General features: G+C 30.6%; 1 protein-coding gene across 1 annotated transcript in view; it reads left to right on the top strand.

The window, feature by feature from the left end:
• Positions 1-304: 304 nt before the first annotated feature.
• The window catches only part of LOC139487826 (plexin-A4-like), a 43930-nt gene continuing 38063 nt past the window's right edge, over positions 305-6171 (top strand). The window contains exon 1 of the mRNA XM_071272979.1: positions 305-370. The gene's annotated coding sequence lies outside the window, so the exon portion shown is untranslated. The remainder of the gene's footprint in view (positions 371-6171) is intronic.

The following is a 6171-nucleotide window of genomic DNA, read 5'->3' as shown; positions in this document are numbered from 1 at the left end:
TGTGCTAATTAGAACATGGTTTTGTATTAAGGACGTCATATTAGAATATCCTGCAATATGGGTAATTTTTTAGAAAATATTGTCATCGATTTTATTTAGCAAGTAAAAAAAGATGAAAAAGTTAAATAACAAAAATACCGAACTCCAAGAAAAATGGAAAGTTTTTTTCTAAAATAGCATAAAGTAGATTTAAATGTTGACTCACATTATCATAGAAATATGTTGAAAATTGTGAACTCAATTAATTAAATATTTCCGTTATTGCTTTACGACGGGTTTTATTGATTTGGGTTATTCCAGAGCTGTGTCCGGGTTTATCACAAGACAAACATAAGACAAATTTGTTAAGACACATATGCGTACAGTAAAGGTAAGCTTATTTTTTTTAAACACTTGATAAAACACAAATTGTAACTATTTTTTATGCATACAAATAATGTTATTAAACATAACTTTCTTAGTAGGATTTCAATATAGATCATTCGTTCCTAGTATTCTATAGCGTTTCATCAGATTATTTAAATAAAATGCATTACTGGTATCTGTGATTTCTATTTACTGTTCCGTATATTCCTGATCTATTTATTGCTAATGATCCAAGAACACACTAGAATCCAGAAACATTCAATTTGAGGAATAAAAGAGGGACGAAAGATACTAGAGGGACAGTCAAACTCATAAATCGAAAATAACTGACAACGCTATGGCATTGAGGAATGATATGAACAAAGCTATAATATCTCAAAAGAAATATATCTAAATCATTTCATGTGTTTAAGTTAAACGCAATTAAAAAAGGATGTTATTTATTAATCTTATGTGCACGTTTTTCAGGTGCATGTCCGTTAGAAACAGGTTTGCTTTTGAATAATATTACATTTTGAAAAAGTGTTCGAAAAATACCAAACTCAATGGAAAACGTTATGGGGTTATAATGGTCGATAAACAAAGGCATTTTTTTTAAAACTATTTCAATAATTTCAACATTAATCTATGGCTAACAAAATAAGACTAAGAGACTAAAGATTTAAATAATAAAGGATTCAACAAATACAATAATTGCTGTCTGTCTAATATCTTGAATACCTCTAGGAAGTCTACAATAAGTGTCAGCTAAAACCAAAGTTTAATTCAGCTTTTTCAAATTTTGAAATTTCTCAATTGATACTTAGCTACATTTCAGTAGCGCCTTACAAAGGAGTATTCATATCCATCTGATACTATATTCCAGAGCTTTCAGATTCTACCATTGTTTCCTTGACGTCTCATGTATGTTCATATTGTATTAACCATCATGCCGTCTTCTTTTCTTCATCTCAGACATCATCGATAGTATGACTACATGAGTAACACGAGGACTGCAATATTAGTAACAAGATCTAATTACTCTTTCAAATTACCTGTTGTGTTTTGTGTGCTGTTATTTTTCTTTATATGATTACAATAACGTTATTGCATTAAGACTAACATTCAGACAATATTTTTTTTATTAATTACGATAGCGCAGTTTACGAATTAACAAATTGTACTCTACTAGAACCCAAAAATAGCAAAACCTGTTTTTGAATTGATACAAAAGGAATATAATCCAATATCAATTTATTCTGTCCTACCATAATGGTAAGGATAATAAACGTTGCAAATGTCTGAATTTTATTTTCAAAACCAGGATTTATGTTAAGCAATGTAGTATTTGTAATCAATTTATGTAAAAGCGTCAGTTATTTGACTGTTTAAAGCATCTAATCAGTATCACTTTTATTTAAAAAGAAAAGACATTTATAATATCGATCGTACAATGTCATAAACCTGGAACTTCGCTAAACAAAATATTTCAAAATATGTTATCATACGAAAACAAATATGTCCAAAACCGAATTTATTACAGTAGGAAGATATTGCTCCTTTTACAACCCCTTGTGTGTAATGACTGCAATGTAGCTTTCGGTTAAAATACAGATACTTTTACGATATTGATTTAATAAAGCAAACATAACTGTTCTACTTATATATCATGTATCTGTTGAATAAGGTTATGCTATAATGTTTTATGCAATATTTATAACGGCAAACTCGAATGATAACATGACATTTATATTACTTTACCCTAAATTTACATAATTGTTTAAACATTAATTTTAACCTTTATGTGTAGGGATAAGAGAAACACGTTTCATATGTCAATGTATTTTAGATATGAGAAGTTTTACAACTACGTTTTAAATATTGTAAAAAACGGAGGTAAAGCATATTAAATCAACCAAACAAATGAAATAATTTTTGTTAAAGTCGACTTTATTTCATTTACATGTCAAGCGGCCAGTTATACGAGCTACGTTGCATAAAATGATAATGAAATGTTACTTGAAGACCGATTCGTGATAAGAAACCAGCGAATGAGATGTCGAATACGACATTCCCACATTTCATTTTCCGCGTGACCATGGTGACCAAATGAGATGTGGTGAAAAGAGATAAAAAAAAGTTTAAAAGTTTTATCTGCTATTGATTTTTATAAAAAAAAATTGTTGAAACTTTCCTAAAATAAACGTTTGTTGCAATTTGTGTTTATTAAAACTCCTTACGTTGGGTGTTAAAAGATGAAATTGCCTTTTTTTAACCTAGTAACTGATTTTGAAACAGGAAGCATAAATCAAGAGTAAACTATTACAAACCGCTGATTTATCTAATTTATACCAAAGACAAAGTACAACTATAAATACATGAGTAGATTTACATACACTTATTATTGAAAAACAAATACTCTATCCATTCTAACTTTTATTTAAACGAATTCTGGACAATTCGGCCATAACAATAGACATATAGATATATAAACGGTTGTCTATATGTGTAGTCAAAACATATGCTGATCTAACGATTCTTTTAAATTTGATTTCGTTGTATCGTTAGATTACTTCTCATAGTCATGCATTAGTTCATTGTCCAATAAATGATAAAATTAACAACTGATTTCACTTTCGGGTGGATGTGACAGAGATTATCGGTTATTTGTACATTTTTCGTTTGATGTTTACTCGCTGATAATGTCAGTATCAGTAGACTGGCCGTGATATAAAAATTATTGGGTCAGTATGCAAATGACATGCGCAAATGGAACGCGTAAGGATCTACTTTCCCCTTTCATTCACAAAATTGCGCATGTTTTTTTTTTCGCAGGAACGCACGAGATTTTTGGCGAATGAAACACTTGACATTGTTTGAAACTTTCACAGAGTAATTAGTTCAGCCTTTTTGAACGATTGTTGTGAAAATGTATGAAAAACCCGATAGACTTTTAAAAAAATGCGTTATCTATAATTAATATATAACGCTTTCCTTGCTATTCACAAGGGCGTACAACTAAATAGTAATATATATCGTCTTAGTCCAAATAATAATGACGCTTATGTAAGGCGTCAAAGAAAAAAAATATCATAGCCTTTCAAGACGTCATCATTATTTGGACTACTATCGTCCATGCTGTTCCAATTTGAGTTTTTATTCATATAATTGCAATACATAGTCTGGTGTTGTAGTTTTCTTTTTCTGTTTCTTGAGAAGTATTTATTTTACCTGTTCAGTCACTATAAAGTTTTACAATTCATATTTAAACGCAACACATAAATAATGACCAAAAAGGTACCACTATCGCATGAGAGAAGCTAGAAAAACAAATAAAATTTACGCATTTCCGACATCTTTTTGGGACCATCATATACAATTTTAAAAGATGTGGTTTCATTGCCAATAAAAAGACATAGATTCGTAGGACAAAGAACAAAACAGTGAACATATTCAAATGTGGATCTGGGATAAATTTTAAAAAGGGGGTAACCGGGGGCCCCAAAGTTCAAACTATACAAGTCGAAATTGACAATAATTCTAGCATTCATAAGGGGTGACTGTGACCCGGTTCGCCTTCCCTCAAATTCGCTCCCTAAATTAAAGTAACCGAAAGGCCTTTAAACTGCAAGTTTCATATGCCTAGTCCGTGTTGAAAATAAATGAACATGACTTTGAAAACAGCAAGAATTATACGCTACAAGTTTAGTGACGACTATTAAAATGTTTCAAATAATTATGAAGTCGACATGAAATAAGTTTATTCAGAGAATTTACAGTCGGCTTACATTGCCTCCTAAAATGTCTGCTCACAGTGCTTTCTTAAATTATTAAACTAAATATAATTATAACTTGTCGTTGAACTTAAAAATGATGATCGATGAAAAATCTGCTGATTCATATCGTATCATTCTTATTTCTGACTATGCTGTCTATGATTTCTAAAAGATAAAGAAATTCGACTTACCGGTATGCTACCATTATATCTGGCTTTGTTAGAGTCATGTCCAAAGCAAAATATTAATGAAACGCATGCAATAATTCCTTTTCAATACTTTGTGCAAGAGAACGCCATGTTTACTGCACTGTGATAAAATTTCAAATGACGTAATGCAGCCTGTGACGTCAAGTGTGATTCGCCGTGATTCAACGCGAAAAACAAGTTCGTTTGTTATTTTCTCTATTATTGCAGTTATTTTTATTTTTTTGAAATTACCGATAAACAGAATAAAGGACTTTTTGTTTTTGATACTGACTTTATCACAGAAAATATCAGACTCGCTCTTCGGGCTCACTTGATATTTTACTGTGATTAAGTCAGTATAAAAAACAAAACGTCCTTTATTCTATATGTATTAGCACACTTTGACTAAATACATTGACAAAACTACTAGGCTATTTACAAATGTTACTGAATGTATCCCATGACTGCATCTCTGTTCTATCGGATTTAGAAGGTAAAATCGTGGTAGATTGTAAGTTATTTTGAAGAAAAAATTAACATGTAATAGGTGTTTTAACACTTATAATATATTTGTTTCTATAATTAAACGATGTCTAAGAAATAACAATGGAAAGTACTAATATGATCCATTAAAGAAAGTAGATATTTTACTTTGGTATTGTCATGTATATCAGTATTGCCCCATGAATACAACAAGCTAAAAATTTAATATAACACAAATACCCACCTCCATTGTCAATTCAAAATAAGGAAATTCATAATGATTGAGATAATCTAACGTTACAAAAGGATCAATTGACTCAGTGTACGTAACGTAAACTCTTTTGTGGTGTTAATTAATAGTAGAAGGTTTTATAGCAACTACTTTATACAACTTATTCACTATTCTCTCAAAATCGTGTTAAATCGACATTTCCTCAGCAAAATCAATCAAATAGTTTACGTATGTATGACTGTTTCAATTATGACTATTATAATATCATAACTTATGTGCACTTTTGTAGTCACAGTTGTCGCATGTCGATTTTGTTTATTACAATTGGACGTTATAAAACATTAATGCCGCGTCTACAATGGTAAAGTTATTTTGAACGCGTTTGTTATACATCAGATATATTTACCTCAAGAAATTATATATTAAGTCACTGTATAAGTAATTGCATTACAAAAATTTGGCCCAAATATGCTAGATCTGCCTGTTTTCGTTAGTCACTTGATGGACCTTCCTTTGCAGGTATTGAACAATAAATTAAAACATGGCAAAAAAGTCTGCAACGATTACAGGGCCCTACAACACTCGATTAACTATGATTTATGAAATTATAGCTTTCGTTAGTCAAGCATTGCAATTCCTCGTCGGCTATATCTAGGTTTTGAACACAGTACATGATGCATAGTGAGAAGGAAATGGTTTACCTTTGAAGGATCAGCTATTTTTTGTCTGTTGTTAAGAATGACAATTTCAATTACTATAACGTCATTTCGAATTTAAAGTTTATTTTAAACGTTTAGCAACGTTACAACTTAACGAAATACATGGTTCGTCTCAAATTTAGCCCAATAATGTTAAATCTGCAACTTTCATTTGTGTTATAAAAATATGTTCTTCCCGCAGCATGGATTTAAACCCCTGTATCTCAGATATCTTATCAAAACCGTCTGAACCGTGCCAAGCGCCCGAGACCACTAGACCTACTAAGCTGTATAAAATAATACTTTGGATAGTCAAGTAATGCCTTATTTGTATAAATGTAATAGACAACTTATGTACAGTGTAAATAAAAGAGGTTAATGATACTGTGGTTCAGCAGCATAAAATAACCTTATAGATACACTAAAATGATTTGATCTTTTCCATTGAA

Source organism: Mytilus edulis, chromosome 1 (assembly GCF_963676685.1).
Source record: "Mytilus edulis chromosome 1, xbMytEdul2.2, whole genome shotgun sequence".
NCBI classification, from domain to species: Eukaryota; Metazoa; Mollusca; class Bivalvia; order Mytilida; family Mytilidae; genus Mytilus; species Mytilus edulis.
This window is presented reverse-complemented; position numbering and strand designations above follow the sequence as displayed.